General features: G+C 42.1%; 1 protein-coding gene across 2 annotated transcripts in view; it reads left to right on the forward strand.

Annotated features, from left to right (window-relative positions):
• The window catches only part of LOC102161554 (uncharacterized), a 91154-nt gene that overhangs the window by 42554 nt on the left and 24811 nt on the right, over positions 1 to 23789 (forward strand). Inside the window, exons 3-5 of one of the 2 annotated variants that reach the window (XR_002337284.2) lie at positions 796 to 896; positions 4243 to 4321; positions 23452 to 23560. The gene's annotated coding sequence lies outside the window, so the exon portion shown is untranslated. The remainder of the gene's footprint in view (positions 1 to 795; positions 897 to 4242; positions 4322 to 23451; positions 23561 to 23789) is intronic. The other variant, XR_014821614.1, reaches the window with a different exon arrangement.

Here is a 23789-nt window from a genome sequence, read left to right on the forward strand (position 1 = left end):
CTATTTTTAGGGTGCTTAAGCTCATGAGCTTTGGAATAAGAAAGCCTAACTTTGAATCTTGCTTCTTCCTCTTCTTTGATATGTAGACTTGGGCAAGCTATTAACCTTCTTTATCCTCAGTAAAATGGAGACCCATTTCAGAGGATTGTCATGGGAAAATGCATGTTAAGTTCTTAGCACAGTGCCTTGGCACATAGTAAGATGACCATTGAACGATGAAGAAATTAGGGGCACCGACACTTCACAGTGGAAAATTCATGGATAATTTATACTTGGTCCTCCCCATTTGCGGTTCTGTATCCGGGAATTCAATCAACCTCAAATTATATCATGTAGTGTTAGTAAATAGTATTTATTATTGAAAAAAAATCCACGTCTAGGTAGACAGTTCAAATGTGTTGTTCAAGAGTCAAGTGTATGTGTTCAATAATTTCTAGATATATGTTCTTTTCTTAGTTTTGAAATAAGGATAATTAACTGCAACTAAGGTTGTAGTGAGAGCTTAGATAACACAGGGTCTGAAGAATCTCTGGGACAAAGCACTCAGTAAATATCAGCTATGATTGGCTCAGAGGGTTGTTGTGAGGATCCGGTGTGATAATCATTATTGTTCCTTCCCAATAAGGGTAATTCTGACCTTGGTTTTTAGGGAATGTTTACTATACTCTCTGTGACCTGCAAGGTGTTGAGGGGTTTGGGTTGTTTTTGTTTTGTTATTTAAAAGCCATTCTACATCTTACTTAATCCCTTAAGTATCCCGTACTTATCACTTATGTATATGCTGGGATGCTACAGAAAGAAGCAGATGGGCATTTCTGCTTGGATCTGGCTTGGTCACACTTCTCTGATCCTGAGATCCTGCTCCTGAAATGGTCAGCACATCTGGTTCTTCCCAGGTGAGTGGCTGAATTGAGACTGCAAAAAAAGGGGAAAGGAAAAGCAGGTGGAAAGAAATGTTCCAAAATCTTCTTTAAGATAAATGGCAAGGAATACATCTGCTTAGGAAACAACTTCTTTAAAGGCCATGCAAAGGATAAAAGGAGGAACAGTGGAAAGAGCAGCATCCAATTGCTATGGCAACTGGAACTTTGCAAATAAATAACTTCAGCATAGTTTGTTTCTCAAACAAACTGACCTATTCTTTCCATTATTTGGTTCCCCTCTGGTTTCCTTATCCTCCCTTCCTTAGTGTCCGCTTACTCCGATCATACCTTGGAATGAAAATGAAAAATACTCTTTTCTGAGTCTTTTTACTCCCCCCCCCACACACACTAAATAAAATCTGTTAACACGTCATTCATTCACTGAGATTGGAAGTGTTTTGTATTGTGTATCAGAAAAGTCTGTCCCTCCACGAGTGTCATCATGGAGACTGGTAGGTCAGGAACCTCCCCCAAACCCTGACAGTCAAAACAATAAAGGTCTACTAGTGACTTATGAGTCACCAGATTTCTCTAAGCGTCCCCTTTCCAGGGTGCATGGGAGAAACGCTGCTCTAAATTATAGGAAATGTGGGCAAGATTTGGGTCATGTGTATTCATATTCAACTGACCCAGTTTGGACCCAGTCTCTCTTTCCAGTCTTAGCTCTCACTGGTCTCCTGTGCTTTAGCCAAACACGTCTACTTGTTCCTGGCACACAGGCTTCTGTGCCTTGGCTCTTGCATTTCTCTGCCTGGAATGCCCTTGCCTCTTCATTTCCTCCTCCTATTTTATCAGACTTTCATCTTTTTTTATATGTCTCAAATCAGATAACACCTCTTCCACAAAGCCTTCTCTGATTTCCATAGCTAGTGCATTTCTTGCTTTTCTTATTTATGTTCTTTCCTGGTATTCACAGTTATTTGTGTGCATCTTTCATCCACCTCTCCTTTCCCCCAGAAGAGATTAAGCCCCTTGAGAGCAGAGAATATACATTCTCCTTGATTCCCTATAGCATCTTAAACTTTAAATGGCCTTTTTGCTTAACATGTATCCCTCTTCAACAAACCCTTGACTTATAAGCTCTTTAAGATGAAGGGCCATGTCTTATTCCCTTTTACATACCCAGTACATAGCTCATTGCTTGATATCTAGTTGGTGCCTCCAAAAAATAATGGTTCAAGAGTTCCCTGGTGGCCTAGTGATTAAGGATTCAGTGTTATCACTGCTGTGGCTCAGCTTTGATTCCTGGCCCAGGAACTTCCACATGCCTTGGGCACAGCCAAAAAAAAAGGTTGCAGGAATAGAAGTAGATGCTTTTTGGAAATGAATTAGATTAATTTGTCAAATAAAACTTGAGTTGGGGTGTTCCTTTGTGGTGCAGTGGGTTAAGGATCTAATGTTGTCACTGCAGCCACTTGGCTCTGCTATGGGGAGGGTTCAATCCCCAGCCCAGGAACTTCCAAATGGTGGGGTGCAGCAAAAACAACAATAACAACAAAACTTTAGTGAGGAAAATATATTGAGTAGTCACAGGTGCGTGAAATTCCTTCATTCAGACGGTTGGCAGTGATCAAGGCAAATGAGGATCTTGACTAGGCGCTTGTGTTTTAATGGTACGTGCAGAGAAGTAACAAACAAAAAAGATACATTCAGATTGTGATAAGTGCTGTGAAGGAAATAAACAGGACAACAAAATTGAGGTTTTTTTTTTTTTTTTTTGGTCTCTTCTAGGGCCTCACCCATGGCATATGGAGCTTCCCAGGCTAGGGGTCCAATTGGAGGTGTAGCCTCCAGCCTATGCCACAGCCACAGCAACTCGAGATCCGAGCTATGTCTGCAACCTATACCACAGCTCACGGCAAAGCCAGATCCTTAACCCACTGAGCGAGGCCAGGGATTGAACCCTCAACCTCATGGTTCCTAGTTGGATTCGTTAACCACTGAGCCACAATGGGAACTCCAAAATTGAGTTATTTTAAATGGATGTTATTTAAAGTGTTATTTGTAAATTTTCTTAACCTCTGCACTATTGTCATTTTATAATGGATAATTCTTTCTTGCAGGGGGCTATCCAGTGCATACTAGGATGCTTAGTAATATGTCTGGCATCTATCCACTAGGTGCCAGTAACATACAACCCCTCTAGTTGTGACAATGAAAACTGTCTCTAAACATTGCCAAATCTCTGACAGTGGGGGAGCGGGTGCAAAATCACCCCCATTTGAGAACCATTGTGTAGAGTAATGCCTATGTAAGCTTGTGACATGAGCTGAAACCTGAAAGACAAAAATAAATAAATAAATAAAACTTCAAAACTAGTGTAGTGGGGAGCTCCTGATGTGGCTCAGGGGTAACAAACCCGACTAGTAACTTGGGTTCGATCCCTGGCCTTGCTCAGTGGGTTAAGGATCTGGCGTTGCAGTGAGCTGTGGTGTAGTTAATGGATGTGGCTCGGATACCAAGTTGCTGTGGCTGTGGTGTAGGCTGGCGGCTGTAGCTCTGACTTGACCCCTAGTCTGGGAACTTCTGTATGCCTCAGGTGCGGCCCTGAGAAAAGACAAAAAAAAAAAAAAAAAAAAAAAAAAAAAAAAACAACAGTAAAGTGTATTCTGATAGGAAAGTAGACCACAGTGCACACCTGCATACACACACACACACACACACACACACACACACACACACACAGCAAGAGTGGTTGAACGTAATGAATGTGGAGTGACGTGTGATGTGATTGGAAGAAGGAAGCAAGGGCCCAGTCACAGTTGCTTTAAGTCATATAGGGAAGCTTAGATTTCATTTTAAAGCAATAGAAGCCATTAAGGATTTTAATCTCAGATGTAACATGATCTAATACACATTTCTAAAGCTCACACTGCCTGTAATGTGGCAAATGGATACAGCAAGAGTTGAAGCAAGGAGACCAATGAGCAGACTATTGGAACAATCCAGGTGAAAGATGATGGGGCTTTAGTCTAGGGTAATAGCAGTGGTCATGAAGGTACTGAACGGATTCATGATATCAAAGAAGTATATGGCAAATACTCTCACATAAAATTAAACTACCAGCTCAGATCAAGACAACCTCTGGAGTGGGAAACTAGGCTCCTTACTGCACCTCTCATTGGAGCTTGGTCTATTATCTCCCTTTTCTCTGCAGATGAGTTTCTGTGCATCTACCAAACTTTAGCCTACATGTGCTTTTGATTTAAGCACCCAGAACCTACTAATTAATTGTTTTGGTCTCTCAGCTTCTCAGTTCCAAATTCCTGGGAGAAGGCATCTCATTGGTCTAGTTTGCTCAGGCTGCCCTCTTTTCTAGGGGACATGAGAAGGACAGTTCTCTAAAAATGGGATCTGAGGGAGAAGACAACGATTGGCACACCTACTAAAGATAGCAGGTTTGTGTTTTTAACTCTGTGCTCATTTTTAAAAATACTTTCAAATACACATGACATAAAATTTGCCATTTGAACAATTTTAGATGTGAAATTCCGTGGACTTTAAGCACATTCACAGGGTTGTAGAACCATCACCAATATCCAGTTCCAGAATTTTTTCATCATCCCAAAATGAAACTCCATACCCCTTAAATAGTAATTCCTTTCTCCCCACCCCCCCCACACCTAGGACTCTCTGTTATACCTTCTGTCTCTATGAATTTGCCTACCCTAGGTACCTTATGTAAGTGGAATCATACAGTATTTGTCTTTTTTTTTTTTTTTTTGTCTTTTTAGGGCCACACCCTTGGCATAGGGAGGTTCCCAGGCTAGGGGTCTAATTGGAGCTGTTGCTACAAGCCTACACCACAGTCACAGCAACGCCGAATCCTTAACCCACTGAGTGAGGCCAGGGATCAAACCTGCAACCTCATGGTTCCTAGTTGGATTCGTTTCTGCTGTGCCATCATGGGAACTCCCTGTCTTTTGTCTTTTTAGGGCCACACATGAAGCATATGGAGGTTCCCAGTCTAGGGGTCAAATCGGAGCTATAGCTGCTGGCCTATGCCACAGCTCACAGCAACACCAGACCCTTAACCCACTGAGCAAGGACAAGGATTGAACCCGCATCCTCATGGATACCAGTTGGGTACGTTAATCACTGGGCCACGACGGGAACTCCAGTATTTGTCCTTTTGAAACTGACTTAATTTCATTCAGCATAGTATTTTCAAGTTTATCTATGTTGCAGCATGTACTAGAATTTCATTCTTTTTTAAGGTTGAACAATATTCCATTGTATGTATATACCACATTTTGTCTATCCATTCATCTGCTAATGGAAATTTGGGTGGTTTCTACTTTTTTTTGTTTGTTTGCTCCTTAGGGCTTCACCTGCAGCTTATGGAAGTTCCCAGGCTAGGCATCGAATCAGAGCTGCACCTGCTGGCCTAACCACAGGCACAGCAATGTGGGATTATTAACCCACCGAGCAAGGCCAGGGATTGAGCCTGCATCCTCATGGATTCTAGATGGATTCGTTTTTGCTGTGCCACAGTGGGAACTCCTGTTTCTTCTTTTTGGCTATTGTGAATAATGTTGCTATGAACATGGGTGTACAAATATCTGTTAGAGTGTTTTGCTTTCAGTACTTTAGGGTATATACCTAAAAGTGGAATTACTAGATCATATAATGATTAAGTTTAACTTTTTGAGGAACTGTCAAACTGTTTTCCACAATGGCTATCCATTTTAAATTCTCACCATCATTCAGCACCTCAAACCACCACAAATTCCAGGAGTCAACTCAGTCTATCAGGTCACCAATGCAACCACCAGATCACAGCTATTCATCTTCAAACTTCTGCCTCAGGACTATGTCCAAATCAGAGTTTCCAAAAAGGTGCAGTATTACAGGTGTTTACAGCCCCTTAAAAGTTAAAGCAGAAAGACAAGTATCCACCCGGAAGGCTGTCCTTGTTAACATGCAAGGTCATGATAGGCTAAATGTATCTGTGTTGGTATCAGTTACTATAAGATCTTGGTTGAAAAGCTGGCTCCTCTGGTTCAATCCATTCACCCAGTTCGGGCTAGAGGGATCACTGGCATACAATTGGAGATGGATGACAATAAAATTCTTTACATGTTCAAATATCCTGAGTCTCTCCATGCCAAGGCTAAAAAGTCATCCTTACTCTACAATCCAACAAGGCTCAAGATACTGTACTAATCTACTAACAGCACTCTCAGTATTCAATTTGTATAAGATGAAATCCTTGCTTGCGGAAATGGAGGTTCCAGACAATGAAAAACATAAATGGATAAAATGACAAGATTTTTTTTTTTTTTTTTGCTTTTCTAGGGCTACACCCGCAGCAGATGGAGGTTCCCAGTCTATGGGTCCAATTGGAGCTGTAGCCGAGAGCCTACACCAGAGCCACGGCAACATGGGATCTGAGCTGCGTCTGCAACCTCCACCACAGCTCACGGCAATGCCAGAACCTTAACCCACTGAGCACAGCCAGGGATCAAACCTGCAACCTCATGGTTCCTAGTTGGATTTGTTAACCACTGAGCCACGTCAGGAACTCCAAAATGACTAGAATTTTAAGAGAAATAAATTTTTACTTTACCAAGAAATATCAAGACAATATTGATTGCCTTTTTTGTCCCATAATAAATTTCTCATAGCAAGCAAGCAGAGACTATCAAAATCAGTCTGATGACCTTCGAGCTGTTTCTAAAATTAGGAGCTTCACAAATATTGTGGTTGATGATTATGGCATTTCTCCTATGGAGAAAATAATGGCTGATACAATACTTCTCCCTTTCACTTTCTCTTTCCCTCTTCTCTGCATGTGTAACACTTGAATAACAACTAAAACCAGTTACCATACCTCTTATCGCTTTAACCAGCCAAATCTCCAGATTAATCCAGGAGTGGACATATGACCCAAGATAAGATATTCCAGAATAATAAGACTAAGTTTTAGGACCTTTGTTCCAGCTATCAGGGAATTTTTTTCTACTGCATGGAAGTGTATAACCCCAGGATCTGTGAGCAGCCACCTTGGCATCAAGAAAGGAGAGCCTGGAGTTCCCGTCGTGGCGCAGTGGTTAACGAATCCAACTAGGAACCATGAGGTTGCAGGTTCAGTCCCTGCCCTTGCTCAGTGGGTTAACGATCCGGCGTTGCCGTGAGCTGTGGTGTAGGTTGCAGACGAGGCTCGGATCCCAAGTTGCTGTGGCTCTGGTGTAGGCCGGTGGCTACAGCTCCGATTAGACCCCTAGCCTGGGAACCTCCATATGCCGCGGAAGCGGCCCAAAGAAATAGCAAAAAAGACAAAAACAAAAAAAAAAAACAAAAAACAAAAAGAAAGGAGAGCCTGCCTGAGAATGGAGTCATCACAAGGAAGTAGACATCGCTTGACTCCTGGATCAAGCTCCATCAGAAGCAAGAAAGTGAATGGTATGTGAGGCAATAAGCTTTTTTGCTTATTTTTTGTTTGGGTTGGATATTCTACCATTTGCAACATAAAATGTTCTATCTTATATAGATAAGTTCTAGCATACAAAATTACAATAAGCATGTTTCTTAATACCAAAACCTATATTGCATCTAGGTATAAAGAGATACAATTTTATTTTTATTTACTTATTTTTTGGCCACACCCATAGCATGTGGAAATTCCCAGGCCAGGGATTGAACCTGTGCCACAGCTGAAGTAACACTGAATCCTTAAACCACTGGGCCACATGGGAACTTCCTAGAAAGATACTTTTTTTTTTTTTTTTTTTTTTTTTTGCAACTTTTGTCTTTTTAGGGCCGCACCTGAGGCATATGAAGGTTCCCAGGCTAGGGGTCTAATCAGAGCTGTTGCTGCCGGCCTACTTGAGCCTACTCGAGCCACAGCAACGCCAGATCCAAGCCGCATCTAGGAACTACACCACAGCTCATGGCATCGCCGTATCCTTAAGTCGGTGAGCAAGGCGAGGGATCCAACCGGCAACCTCATGGTTCCTAGTCAGATTTGCTTCTGCTGAGCCATGACAGGAATTCCGATACAATTTTAAACTGTAACTCACAGAATGTTTGATAGTCTTTTGACATACCATCACTCCACCCTTTATTGGAAAGCCGTCAAAAGAGTTCCATGTCATAAATATATATTTTTAAAATATGATCAAAAATAATTTTTAAATTTATTTTTTATTTTTGGCCACACTCATGGCACATGGAAGTTCCTGGGCTAGGGGTTGAACCTGTGCCACAGCAGTGACCCAAACCACTGCAGTGACAACTCCAGATCCTTAATCCACTGCACCAAAAGAGAGCCCCCAAAATAATTTTTTGTCCCTTTTAGGGCCGCACCTGTGGCATATGGAAGTTCCTGGTCTAAGGGTCCAGTCAGAGCTTCAGCCGCTGACCTACACCACAGCCACAGCAACGCAGGCTCCAAGCCACTTTGCTAAAAAGCAAAAAATAAAATAAAATAAAATAAAAAAGTGAGATACAGATAAGGTTTTTTTAGGGCCACATCCACAGTATATGGATGTTCCCAGGCTAGGGGTCAAATCAGAGCTGCAGCTGCCGGCCTATGCACAACCACAGCAACACCAGATCCCTTACCCACTGAGTGAACCCGAGTCCTCCTGGACACTGCTAGTCGGGTTTGTTAACCGAAGAGCCACGACAGGAGCTCCCGAGATAGAGATAAGTTTTAACTAAGTATTGTTAAGCTGGGTAGTCTAACATAATGTGTCATCAAAGAGGTATATGCAAAGTGCTTTTGGAAGCACAGAGGATAGAGTAATGCTGGCAGAGCCAGAGAGGAAGTGACATTTGTGCTGTGTTAAAAGATGAAATGGAATGTGCCAGGCAGAGAAGTAAAAAACAGTTATACCATGCCGAGGTAAAGGCATGGCATTTTCAGAATCTGTTACATAAACTTTCCCCAGTAGGTCTTAGAAGCAGACAGCAGAAACATTACCTGTTATTATTCAAGTCCTGTGTTAGCTATGATGGTCATGTGGAAGATGGGTTGGATGAGGAAAATTCTTTTTGCTTTTTTAAAAATAGCTTTTATTTTCATTTATTTATTTTTGCTTTTTAGGGCTTACCCTGTGGCATATAGATGTTCCCAGGCTAGGGGGTAGAATCGGAGCTGCAGCTGTCAGCCTACACCACAGCTCAAGGCAACACTGGATCCTCAACCCACTGAGCAAGGCCAGGGATCACACCCACATCCTCATGGATACTGGTCGGATTCATTTCCCATGCGCCACAACTGGAACTCCAAGGGAGATTTTTAAATCCTTAGATCCACAATGATATTGTGGTTGTCTGGGCAAGAGGCACAAAAACACCTTTTGGGAAAGGGAAGAAAACAGAGAGCTATGGAAGAAGTTGCCTATTGGCTGCAGTAGTGAGAGATGGGAAGTACTTGAAGATAGCTTTCAAGTTTTTGGCTTCAGCAGCTGGATGGATTATACTGTCATTCTTCAAGCTAAAGAAAGTAAGAGAAGCAAGTCTGTGAACATGAAGAGAATGTACCCATCTATTTTATTTTTCTGTCTACATCTATGGAAAAGAGGATTTCCTACAAGATTTCCTGCAAGTAACACCAGTAGTTTAAAAAGCAAAAATTTTTGGCTGCGCTGGTGGCATTCAGAAGTTCCCAGGCTAGGGGAGTTCCCGTCATGGCTCAGTGGTTAACGAATCTGACTAGGAACCATGAGGTCGTGGGTTTGATCCTTGGCCTTGCTCAGTGGTTTAAGGATCCGGCATAGCCGTGAGCTGTGGTGTAGGTTGCAGATGTGGCTCGGATCCCTCGTTGCTGTGGCTCTGGTGAAGGCCAGCAGCTACAGCTCCGATTAGACCCCTAGCCTGGGAACCTCTGTATGCCCTGGAAGTGGCCCTAGAAAAGGCAAAAAGACAAAACAAAACAAAACAAAACAAAACAAAAAAACAGTAGTCCCCAGGCTAGGGACTGAATCTGCACCACAGCAGCAACCTGAGACACAGAAGTGACAACGCAGGATCCTTAACCCACTGATCCATCAGGTGACTCCCCCAAAAGCTGACTTTCATAGGTAAACAAGAAGACCTATAGCTCAGGGAACTATATTCTATATTTTGTAATAACCTATAACATATATATAAATAGATAGATAGATATACACACACATACATATATCTATCTGAATACATTGCTGTACACCTGAAACTAACATACACTGTAAATCAACTATAATTCAGTGTTTTAAAACGCTGACTTTGGGGAGTTCCCATTGTGGTGCAGTGGTGGTGCAGTGGAAACGAATCCAACTAGGAACCGTGAGATTGTGGGTTCAATCCCTGGCCTGACTCAGTGGGTTAGAGATCTGGCGTTGCCATGAGCTGTGGTGTAGGTCACAGACATGGCTCAGATTCATTGATGCTGTGGCTGTGGTGTAGGCCAGCAGCTGTGGCTCCGATTAGACCCCTAGCCTGGGAACCTCCATATGCCACTGGAGCAAAAAAAGAAAAAAAAGGGGGGGGAGTAAAAGGGAGGAAAAAAAAAAGGAAAAGAAAAAGGGAAGTCAGAAGGATGAACTTTTGCTTGGGACAGGCTTGGAGATGCTGGATGAACAGCCAGTGTTTCCAGTTTGCAACAGGTTAAGATCTCAGGAAAATCAAGACTTAAGACTAGAATTCAGGAGAGATAAATGAAATATAAAGATTTGGTGTCACCCACAGAGGGAAAGTTGAAGTGGCACAAAGAAGAGAATGTAGAGGGCAAGAAGAGAGGGTGAAGGAAAAGAAACAGAAAAGACACACACACCACAGAACACAGGAGGTTTGTTGCTAGATTGAGTTCAAATAATAGTTGCATAAATTAGCATCTTTTCCGAACATTAGTAGCTAAGAGTCTTCCGGGCAAATCACTTAATATTTTTGAACCTCAGTTCTTTCTTTAGTAAAATGGGTATAAATAATACCACTTACCTGGAGTGCTGTAAAAATAGAAGAAAATGTAGGAAATGTATTCTATTAATTATGTTTTGTTGTACAACAAATTATCCCTAAATCTAATGGTTGAAAACAACAATCTTTTTTTTTTTCTTTTTTCTTTTTAGGGCCACACCCGAGGCATATGGAGGTTCCCAGGCTAGGGGTCCAATTAGAGCTATAGCTGCCAGCCTGTGCCTCAGCCATAGCAACGCCAGATCTGAGCTACATCGGTGACCTACAGCACAACTCACAGCAACTCACGATCCTTAACCCACTGAGAGAGGCCAGGGATCGAACCGGCAACCTCATAGTTCCTAGTCGGATTTGTTTCTGCTGCGCCATGACAGAAACCCTAACAATCATTTCTTATTTCACAGTTTCTAAGGGTCAGGAATATAGAAGTGAGTTGTAGCTGGCTCAGGGTCTTTCATGAAGATAAAGCTATCAGTAAGGGCTGTAGTCCTCTGAAGGCTTGAGCATCTCCTTCCAAGAGACTCATTCACATGGCTGATAGCAGAGGGCCTCCGTTCCTAGACATGTGCACTTCTCCACAGGGCCGTTGTGAGTGTGTGCCACTTCACGACGTGGCAGCTGCTTCCTCCAGGGTGAGTGAAAGGAGAAAACTGTAATGTCTTGTATGACCTATCTCCGAAGTCTGACACCTCCACTTCTGCTATATGCTATTCATCAGAAATGAGTCACTATGAATCTAGCCTTCACTCAAGGGAATGGGATTCAACTCAACCTCTTGAAAAGGGGAGTATCAAAGATTTTTGTGGATATAGTTTAAAACCACAACATTAATAAAATAAGGGGAAAAAAGGTATTCTAACAAAAAAAACAAAAGCAAAAACGAAAAACCTCAACAAATGTCTAGCACATTGTCACTTCTTGAGATTTGATCTGGAACCTTTTTTCTTCTCTGTCAGTCTTCCATCCAAGCACTACCCAGGCTCGACCCTGCTTAGCTTTTGAGATCAGACGAGATTGGGCCTGTTCAGGGTGGTGTGGCTGTGGGCTCTCAGTCTTGATTTTCTTCCAAAACTGATCTTCCCTTAGATTTCCCCTTCCTCATAAATGACACTATCATTCACTCAGTTACGAAAAGTCATTCTTGATTCTTTTCTTTCTCTGATCTTCTATCTCCTAAGAAATTCATCAGCAAGTATTGTTGGTTCTACTTCTAAAATAATGAATATCTGAAATTTGGGAAAATCGAGGTGGTAGTAGGGATCTACTTGAGTGATGGGGAAGCAGAGGTTGGGGATGGTTCTCCTGCCTTCCTAAGCAGCCCTTTTTTTTTTTTTTTTTTTTGCTTTTTTAGATGTAAACATGTAAATGAGATAATACAGTATTTGTCTTTCTCTGTCTGACTTATTTCACTTAGCCTAATGCCCTCAAGGTCTATCCTACACTATTGCCTATCTAACACCCTTGCTTAAAAATGTATTCTTGGAGGTCCCGTCGTGGCTCAGTGGTTAACAAATCTGACTAGGAACTGTGAGGTTGTGAGTTCGATCCCTGGCCTTGCTCAGTGGGTTAAGGATCGGGAGTTGCCGTGAGCTGTGGTGTAGGTCGAAGACGCGGTTCAGATCTGACGTCGCTATGGCTGTGGTGCAGGCCGGCAGCTGTAGCTCAGATTAGACACCTAGCCTGGGAACCTCCATATGCCGAGGGAGTGGCCCTAGAAAAGGCAAAAAGACCAAAAAAAAAAGTATTCTTATAGTTCCCTTGTGGTGCAGTGCGTTAAGGATCTAGCATTGTCACTGCAGCAGCTCAGGCATGGATTTGATCCCTGGCCAGAGAACTTCTACATGCCACAGGTGTGGCCAAAAAAAGAAAGAAAGAAAGAAAAAAACCGTTGGTGTCTTCTGAGAGTAGAAAAAAAAGTCATTTAAAAAATGTATTTTTAAAAAAGAAAAACAAAAAAAATTATTTTACAGAACATTGTAAATCAACTATTATAAAAAATTTTTTAAACTTATTTTTAAAGTTCCCACTATGATGAAACAGGATCCACAGCATGTCTGCAGTGCCAGGACTTAGGTTTGATCTCCCGCCCAGCACAGCGGGTTTAGCGGATGAACCTATCTACAGAAAAGAAACAAAAAAGCATTCAGAGTTGCGATCTGAGCTATTTGCTATCTTTTCACATTGACTACTGTTTTTACTGGAAAGAATGACTAACAGATAAACTAAAATTTAGCTAAATTTTCTCAAAAATGAACAAAGTGAGCCTGCATTTTAAGGAAAATAATGGACAGAATTTCTTGCCATTGATAAAATTTGAGTTTTCAAACAAAAAGTAGGATTTGGGAAACTTGTTTTTAACATCATGAGCTTGACAGTTTCCCAATACTTAAAAGACTTTTTTTTTTTTTTTTTTTGGTCTTTTTGCCAATTCTTGGTCCACTCCCATGGCATATGGAGGTTCCCAGGCTAGGGGTTGAATCGGAGCTGTAGCCACCGGCCTACGCCAGAGCCACAGCAACTCGGGATCCGAGCCACATCTGCAACCTACACCACAGCTCACAGCAATGCTGGATCATTAACCCACTGAGCAAGGCCAGGGATCGAACCCGCAACCTCATGGTTCCTAGTTGGATTCGTTAACCACTGCGCCACAACGGGAACTCCTTAAAAGACTTTTCTGATGATGATAAATCTGTGTTTTTTTAAACATTTTATAATTTGAGTTCCCGCTGTGGCGAAATGAGATCATCAGCCTCTTAGGAGCGCTAGGATGCAAGTTCAATACCCTGCTGGCATAGTGGGTTAAGGATTCAGCAATGCCACAACTGCCACTTAAATCTCAAGAAGGCTGGGATCTGATCCTTGGCCTAGGAACTCCATGTGCCGCACGACAGCCGAAAAAGAAAAAAAAAAAAAATATATATATATATATATATGTATATTGTATAATAACGTGTCAAAATTTGGAAGATCAGTGAACCAGTATTTTCAAATGACCAATGCATGTATGAATTAATAATCATGCATAGGTAAAAGATCCATTCAAAGAGCAAGAAAAATCAGTAGACTTTAATGAAACAGAGAACAAAAAGTTCATTGATGTGTTTTCAGATTCTGCACTGCAACTAACGTTTAAGAAATTACTACTTGTTGAGTTTCCATGTAGGTCAAAGAATAACCACAATTATCTGAAGAGGCTATTAAAGTACATCTCTGGAGTTCCTGTTGTGGCGCAGTGGTTAACGAATCCGACTAGGAACCATGAGGTTGCGGGTTCGGTCCCTGCCCTTGCTCAGTGGATTAACGATCTGGCGTTGCCATGAGCTGTGGTGTAGGTCGCAGACGCGGCTCGGATCCTGAGTTGCTGTGGCTCTGGTGTAGGCCGATGGCTACAGCTCCGATTCGACCCCTAGCCTGGGAACCTCCATATGCCACAGGAGTGGCCCAAGAAATAGCAAAAAGACAAATAAGAAAAAAAAAAGTACATCTCCTTTTTCCTGCTACATAGCTGTGTTAGGTCCAAGGTACTTCAACTAAAATAATATATTGTGTACATATATGGGACTCCAGCTAAAAAAAAATTAATGAAATTTGTAAAAATGTAAAACACTGACACTCTTCTTATTACATTTTTTTGAAAATATAGCTACTTGTCATAAAAATACATTATTTATGTTAAGATGTACTAATGAGTTCACTGCTATTTTATTTATTTATTTATTTATTTATTTTTATTTATTTATTTTTGTCTTTTTGCCATTTCTTGGGCCGCTCCTGCGGCATATGGAGGTTTCCAGGCTAGGGGTCTAATCGGAGCTGTAGCTGCTGGCCTACGCCAGAGCCACAGCAACGCAGGATCCGAGCCTCGTCTGCAACCTACACCACAGCTCACGGCAACGCCGGATCGTTAACCCACTGAGCAAGGGCAGGGACTGAACCTGCAACCTCATGGTTCCTAGTCAGATTCGTTAACCACTGCGCCACGACGGGAACTCCCACTGCTATTTTAAAATGATGTCATTTTCTTATTTTATTTTATTTTTATTATTTTTGCTTTTTTTAAGGCCATACTCCCAGCATATGGAGGTTCCCAGGCTGGAGATCCAATCTGGTCCAACACCAGATCCGAGCCACATCTGTGACTTATACCACAGCTCATGGCAACATCGGATTCTTAACTCACTGAGCGAGGCCAGGGATCGAACCCGCAACCTCATGGTTCCTAGTCTGATTCGTTTCCACTGCTCCACGACAGGAACTCCTATTTTAATTTCTAATACAATAATTACTTATAGATATAACCCACATAAAAACTCATTAATTTTTTTTGGCCGCATCCGTGGCATGTGGAGGTTCCTTGGCCAGGGACTGAACCAGCAATAGAGCAGTGACCCAAGCCACTGCAGTGACAACACTGGATCCTTAACCTGCTGCGCCACAGGGGAGTCCCAAAGCTCATTAATTTTTAAGACTTTTTGGTTTGAGAACTGCCGCTCTAGAACTTTCATTAACCTATAGAGAGATCCAAGACCTCAAAATGGTTAAAACCTCAGACTTTTAAAAAGAAATAGATGAACTGATTGCATATTCTCCACAAGGATTATTTTTCTCAGTTAAGCTTTTGAAAATAATGGCATGGCAGTGAGTTCTAGAATACATTTCTGATAAGAACTTGGATTACCACAGTTCTGAGTCACCAGTTATCTACTCAGCCTAACTATTAATGGGTTGAAAACGACTCTAGGAACCTCAAATCCAATTCCATTTCCTAATATGATATACAAAGCGCCTTTATGAACTGGGCTTTACAAGATTTAACCACTTTAATTCTTTTTTTTTTTTTTTTTTTTTTGTCTTTTGTCTTTTTGCTGTTGTTGTTGTTGTTGCTATTTCTTGGGCCGCTTGCGTGGCATATGGAGGTTCCCAGGCTAGGGGTCGAATCGGAGCTGTAGCCACCGGCCTACGCCAGAGCCACAGCAATGCGGGATCTGAACCGCGTCTGCAACCTACACCACAGCTCACGGCAACGCCGGATCGTTAACCCACTGAGCAAGGGCAGGGACCGAACCCGCAACCTCATGGTTCCTAGTCGGATTTGCTAACCACTGTGCCACGATGGGAACTCCTTAACCACTTTAATTCTTGACAGCTCTGTTTAGTAGGTACTCTTATTATCTCTGATTTGTACATTTTGTTGAATGAGAGAAATAAATACAATTTAGTAAAGGGAAGGGTTCTCAGTATAGCACTACTCATCCAATTAGTGATCATTTCCTATCTTTCCCCCTCATTATTTGCCTGTCCGCTTTTTCCTTTTGTATTTTAATTTCCTCCTGTCTCTTTGTTTTATCTCCTCAAAAGCCGCACTGTTAATTCCTTTCCTTCTTGGGACTTGAGATCTCTTCCCTCTAAACCTCCTTGCATCTTTTGAAAAGAAATTCAAATAACCATGGTCTCTACCAACTAGTCCCACCTGACTTATTGCACCCTAGTGTTCGTGTTCCCTATATGGGCCATGTGTTCATCCTGTCAGGCTGATCTCCTCACCATTTCCTGATTGCACTAGTAATAACAAGAACTAACATTAACTGAGTAATTACTATGTGCTACGAGTTTTATTGGGTCTTCATTGGGCAGCTACAGAACTATTTTCATCATCTCTATTTTACAGAGGTTTGCAGAGCTAAAATAACTTGTCCAAGTCTCATAGCTAAATGAGACTTGGATTTGTTTTAGACCTGTGTCGTTTTTGCCCCACAGCTCTATTGAAGTATAATTTACATATTATAGAATTAACTTGTAAGTATGTAATTCAGTGATTCTTTAGTAAATTGCTTGAGTTGTACACCCATCCCCACAATCTAATTTTAGAATATTTCCCTCATTGTGGTCATTTGGAGTCAATTCCTGCTCTCACTCCTAGCTCCAGACAACTACTCATCAGCTTTCTGTCTCTATGGAGTTGCCTTTTATGGAACACATGTAAATGGAATCCTGCATTGCATAAATGGAATCTTATGTGTCTGGCCTTTTTCACTTAGCATGATGTTTGAAGTTCATCCGTGTCATATAGCATATTAGGAGTTCATTCCTTCTTATTGCTGGATAGTACCATGTTTTGTTTTGTACTTATCCACCAGCTGATGTACATTTAGATGATTTCTGCTTTGGGGCTGTTATGAATAATGCTGTTATGAACATTCATGTACCTAATCTCTGAGCAGACATATATATTGTCATTTCTTTTGGGTGGTTCTTTGGAGTGAAATTTCTGACTCATCCAGTAAGTTTATGTTCAATATTGTTTATTATAAAATTTTTATTTTTTCCATTATAGTTGATTTACAATGTTCTGTCCGTTCCTGCTGTACAGCAAAGTGACCCAGTCATACATATATTTATATCTTCTTTTTCCCACATTATCCTCCATCATGTTCCATCACAAGTGACTAGGTGTAGTTCCCCGTGCTATACAGCAGGATCTCATTGCTTTATCCACTCCAAATGCAACAGTTTGCATCTACTAACCCCAAACTCTCAGTCCATCCCACTCCCTCCCCCTCCCCCTTGGCAACCACAAGGCTGTTCTCCAAGTCATGAATTTGTTTCTTTTCTGTAGAGAGGTTCATTTGTGTATATATTAGATTCCACATATATGTGATATCATACGGTATTTGTCTCTTTCTGACTTAACTTCAGTTAGTATGAGAGCCTCTAATTCCATTCATGTTGCTGCAAATGGCATTATTTTGTTTTTTGTTTTTTGTTTTCTTTTGTCTTTTTTTTTGTCTTTTTTTTAGGGCTGCACCCATGGCATATGGAGGTTCCCAGGCTAGGGGTCCAATCTGGCCTACACCAGAGCCACAGCAATGCTGTATCCGAGCCGCATCTTCGACCCACACCACAGCTCATCGCAACGCCGGATCTTTAACCCCCTGAGTGAGGGCAGGGATCAAACCCACATCCACATGGATGTTAATCGGGTTCGCTCACTGCTGAGCCACGATGGAAACTTCTATTTTGTTCTTTTTTATGGCTGAGTAGTATTCCATTGTGTATATATACCACCTCTTCTTAATCTATTCATCTGTCAATGGACATTTAGGTTGTTTCCATGTCTTGGCTATTGTGAATAGCGCTGTGATGAACACAGAGGTGCATGCATATTTTTCAGTGAAAGTTTTGTCTAGATATATGCCCAAAAGTGGGATTGCTGGGTCATAGGGTAGTTCTGTATTTAGTTTTCTGAGGTACCTCCGTACTGTTTTCCATAGTGGTTGTATATGTTAAACATTTTAAGAAACTCTCGCATTATTTCTAAAGTGGCTGTATGATTTTATATTCCCACAAATGGTGTATGAATGTTCCAATTTTTCCACATCCTCCTCAACACTTGGCATTGTCCACCTTCTTGATTATAATCATCCTAGTGGGTACAAAGTGGTATCTCATTGTGGTTTTAATTGGCATATCCTTAATGACTAATAATGTTGAGTATCTTTTCTTGCACTCGTTAACCATTCATATATCTTTGGTGAGAATCCATGGCTACAAAGTTAATGTCTCCCAGATATGCCATGTTCATTCTTGTCTCTCTGCTTTAGGTAGTCTTCCTTTAACCTAAAATGCCCTGTTATTTTATAATCCCAAATTATAATTTTTAAAAATCTGGTTCCAGATTTGCATTCCCATAAGACTAATCCAGAGTTCCGGTTGTGGCACAGTAGAAACGAATCTGACTAGTAACCATGAGGTTTTGGGTTTGATCCCTGGCCTCGCTCAGTGGGTTAAGGATCCCATGTTGCCCTGAGCTGTGGTGGGTAGGTTGCAGACATGGCTCGGATCCCACATTGCTGTGGCTGTGGTGTGGGCCGGCAACTGCATCTCCGAGTCAACCCCTAACCTGGGAACGTCCATATGCCACGGGTTCGGGCCTAAAAAGCAAAAAAAAAAAAAAGGCTAATCCTGGCCCAACTTTTTTTTTTTTTTTTTTTTGGCTTTTTGGCTTTTTGGCTTTTCTGGGGCCGCTCCTGTGGCATATGGAGGTTCCCAGGCCAGGGGTCTAATCGGAGCTGTAGCCACTGGCCTACGCCAGAGCCACAGCAACACGGGATCCGAGCCGCATCTGCAACCTACACCACAGCTCATGGCAACGCCGGATCCTTAACCCACTGAGCAAGGGCAGGGACCGAACCAGCAACCTCATGGTTCCTAGTCGGATTCGTTAACCACTGCACCACAACGGGAGCTCCAGGCCCAACTTTTTATACACTCTATTTCCCATCATATTTTGCATATAGCAAGAATTCAGTAAATGTTCATTAAATTTATGGATGGACTTTTTCCCAATTAAAACAATTCAATTTTTGAGTGGAATAAATCAACATATATTTCTTCTTCCTCCTCTTTTTTTGCCACTCTCACAGCATGTGGAAATACCCGGGCCAGGGATTGAATTTGAGCCACAATAGCAACCAGGGCTGCTACAGTCACAACACCAGATCCTTAATCTACTTGTGCCACCAGGGAACCTCCAGGCCAGGTTTTGTTTTGTTTTGTTTTTAATTTCTTGAAAATTGATGTTGTGAAAGATACCAAGATGACTAGAGCAAAATAAAATTTATCATCTAGTTAATCATCTAGCATGACGCACAGATAATAATGCAAATAGACCCAAATAATGCAAAAGTACATCTTCTGCAATTGTGTCATCACTTCAGGCTTAAATGAGACCCAAAGGCCTACTATCCAGTTATGCATCAATTTGTTTAACCGTTATTTACATAGCATCTCCAATGCCTCAGCTACTGTGTAATTGCTATTTTAGACAGATTAATAGAGATAAATAAGATATAATCCTTCTATTTGTTCATAGCAAGATGAAGGGAAGAGACAGGCAATCAAATAATTCTAATGCAATGATAAGAGCTACAATAATGGTAGATCCAATGTGGGACCACAGAGGAAAATATGATCATGATTTCACAAAAGTGATGATTTTGGTCCTTTAAGAAGGAATATTAGGAGTTCCTGTCGTGGCTCAGTGGTTAACGAATCCGACTAGGAACCATGAGGTTGCGGGTTCGGTCCCTGCCCTTGCTCAGTGGGTTAAGGATCTGGCATTGCTGTGGCTCTGGCGTAGGCCGGCGGCTACAGCTCCGATTCGACCCCTAGCCTGGGAACCTCCATATGCCGCGGGAGCGGCCCTAGGAAAGGCCAAAAAAAAAAAAAAAAAAAAAAAGGAATATTAGCCCAGTGAAATGTGGAGCTTCCTCATAGGAATCTGGCCCCTCTCTGGGTTTTTGTCTCATATCAAGGAAGTCAGACTGTCAAAAATCTGATCCTATTTTGGACTCAGTCGAATAAACAAGGCATAAAATTGTCCTGGACTGACCTGACCCCTGAGTGCCTAGGGATGTTGAGATAATGGCAACAGTCGCACTTCGCGCCACCTTTCCCCTCTGTGGAACCATTTCCAGGCAGTATCCATGGGGTTTTGAGGAAATGAACAGTTGGAGAAATCAGCAAGGTTAGAAGGGCATGAATACTAGATAAGAAATGAATCTCAAGGAAAAGGCCGTCTTTTCCAAACTGACCTCTTCAAGTCTTAAGCCTGGAGGACAGCCTAAAAGCTGGAGGCTTGGTATTGTAGATAAAGTGAATTGTTCCAAAGTGAAGCCATTAGGGTTTTAGGTCCAAAAATTCTGCTCACTCGTATTTGGTTCTAGACCGTACTGACTTTTATTTAAGCCTTTCTTGGAGGACTTCATCTGGAAAACAAAAGTGGATGACGGCCAAGGAAACAAAGTAAGCACCAACAGTAATATTAATGTTGGGAATTGTTATTCTGAGTGACTCTAAACAGGAAGCTGTTTCTCTTGCCCTTAACCTGGCGTGACAAAGGACAGAATTTCAGTCCCGACTCTGAAACCTTGGTCAAACCACTTAAATCTCCTACATCATAATCTCTTTATCAGAAAAATTATCCACCTTTAATTTTTTAATTGAAAGTTAAGGAAGTAAAGTAAGCAACAACCCCTGGTTATCTGTTTGGTGATGGTGATGATAAAGCTACCGCTGCTGCTGCTCCTGCTACCACTACGAGCTAACATTTATGGAGCATTTTCCATGTGCCCAGTGTTATGCCAAAGTGCTCTATATGATAATGATTATTGTTGAATCACTGCTCTGCATTACATCCATCTGAAAAACCAATGGATTGTCAATGTCTTAGCCTGCTTGGGCTGTTATAACAAAATACGGAGACTGGATGGCTTAAACAACAAACTTTGATTTCTCACAATTCTGGAGGTTGGGACATCTAAGATCAGGCTGTCAGCGTGGCTGGGTTCTTGGCAAGGGCTCTTTTCCTGGCTTATGGATGGCTGTCTTCCTACTGTATCCTTACATGGGGTTCAAGAGAAAACTCTGGTTTCTTCCTATTTTTTTTTTTTTAATTAAAAAAGATTTTTTGGAGTTCCCGTCATGGCACAGTGGTTAACGAATCCGACTAGGAACCATGAGGTTGTGGGTTCGATCCCTGCCCTTGCTCAGTGGGTTAATGATCTGGCGTTGCCATAAGCTGTGGTGTAGGTCGCAGACGCGGCTTGGATCCTGAGTTGCTGTGGCTCTGGTGTAGGCTGGCAGCTACAGCTCTGATTTGACCCCTAGCCTGGGAACCTCCACGTGCCATGGGAGCGGCCCAAGAAATGGCAAAAAGACAAAAAAAAAAAAAAAAAAATTTTTTTTTTGGCGTTCCCATCATGGTGCAGTGGTTAGCGAACCCGACTAGGAACCGTGAGGTTTCAGGTTCGATCCCTGGCCTCGCTCAGTGGGTTAAGGAACCTGCATTGCTGTGAGCTGTGGTGTAGGTCACAGACTCAGCTTGGATTCAGAGTTGCTGTGGCTGGGGTGTAGGCCTGCAGCTACAGCTCCAATTAGACCCCTAGCCTGGGAACCTCCATATGCCGTGGGTGCAGCCCTAGGAAAAAAAAAAAATTTATGGCCATACCTGCAGTATATGGAGGTTCGGGGCCAGGGATCGAACCCGTGCCTCTGAAGCAGTCAGATTCTTTTTTTTTTTTTTTTTTTTTTTTTTGGTCTTTTTAGGGCTGCATCCACAGCATATGGAAGTTCCTAGCCTAGGGGTCGAATTGGAGCTGTAGCTGATGGCCTGTGCCACAGCTACGCAGGATCCAAGTCCTGTCTTTGACCTATATACCGAAGATCAGGGCAACACCAATTCCTTAACCCACTGAGCAAGACCGTGGATCAAACCTGCATTCTCATGGATACTAGTCAAGTTTGTTACTGATGAGCCAGAACAGAAACTCCCTGCAGTCAGATTCTTAACCCACTGCACCAGGACAGGAACTCCTCTTCCTCTTCTTATAAGGATACGAATCCCACCAATGGGGCTCCACCCTCATGACTTAACCTAAATTTAATTACCTCCCCAAAACCCCACTTCCAAATACCATCCTTTGGAGGTTAGAGCATATGAATTTTGAATTCACATATGAATTTTGAGAAGGACACCAACATTCAGACTATAACACCATTCTAGGAATTGGTTTTCCATCTTGGCTGCACATTGAATCATCGAGGGAGCCTGTTAAAATTATCAGTGTTTGGAGTTCCCATCGTGGCTCAGTGTTTAACAAATCTGACTAGGAACCATGAGGTTTCGGGTTCGATCCCTGGACTTGCTCAGTGGGTTCAGGATCCAGCGTTGCCGTGAGCTGTGGTGTAGGTCGAAGATGCAGCTCGGATCCTGTGTTGCTGTGGCTGTGGCGTAGGTCGGTGCTACAGCTCCGATTAGACCCCTGGCCTGGGAACCTCCATATGGCGCAGGTGCAGCCCTAGAAAAGATAAAAAGACAAAAAAAAAAAATTAATGTTCGAAGTTCCCTTGTGGCACAGTGGGTTAAGGATTTGCATTGCTGCAGCTGTGGCCCAGGTTGAAACCATGGTGCAGGTTCGATCCCTGGCCCAGGAACTTCCACATGCCATAGGCATGGCCAAAAAAGAAAAAAGAAAAAGAAAAAAAAATCAGGAGTTCCCGTCGTGGCGCAGTGGTTAACGAATCCGACTAGGAACCATGAGGTTGCGGGTTCGGTCCCTGCCCTTGCTCAGTGGGTTAATGATCCGGCGTTGCCGTGAGCTGTGGTGTAGGTTGCAGACGCGGCTCGGATCCCGCGTTGCTGTGCCTCTGGCGTAGGCCGGTGGCTACAGTTCCGATTCAACCCCTAGCCTGGGAACCTCCATATGCCTCGGGCGCGGCCCAAGAAATAGCAACAACAACAACAACGACAAAAGACAAAAAGACAAAGGCAAAAATAAATAAATAAATAAATAAATATTAAAAAAAAAAAAAAAAAAAAAAAAAAAAAAAAAAGAAAAAAAAATCAATGTATGTATCTATATGCTAGACCAATTAAATCAGAATATCTGGGGGTAGGCCCAGTTCTTCATTAGAGAGTAAAGGAGAGTTAGAAAGAAACAGCATTCACATTTTTCCTAAGGAATGAGTACCCAACTTCTTAAAGACCTAATGGCCAGCCCAAGCAGCCCTGATTTCACCCAACATTCACTTCATTCCTGAATTTCTTTGTTTTTCCATATAGGAAGAAAATCCAAAGAGAAACTTCTTTGAGGATTTCTGTGGCTTCTGAAGAAGAGATATATCTGAGCCATGGTTGACACAGCACTTGCCTTTTCTCAGAGTCCTATCAGGTATCTTACTACTAGTTTTTAGCACATGATTTGCATTTCTCTTAGAGGTGTTCTGCTCTGGATTTATTAATTTGATTATTATGTGTTGACTATATGCCAGGCATCAGAGCTGTGCTGGGTAGTAGAGATTTAAAGAAGGAAACAAATACTTAACCCCTAAAGAAATGACCCTCTAGGATAAGAGACCTACACAAATAACACAGATAAAAAAGTGGAACGTTTTTTATTT

The sequence above is a fragment of the Sus scrofa genome, chromosome 12 (assembly GCF_054392235.1).
Source record: "Sus scrofa isolate SSC_HxYL_T2T_F1_AM1 chromosome 12, Sscrofa_HxYL_maternal_Yorkshire_Landrace_v2.0, whole genome shotgun sequence".
Classification (NCBI taxonomy): Eukaryota; Metazoa; Chordata; class Mammalia; order Artiodactyla; family Suidae; genus Sus; species Sus scrofa.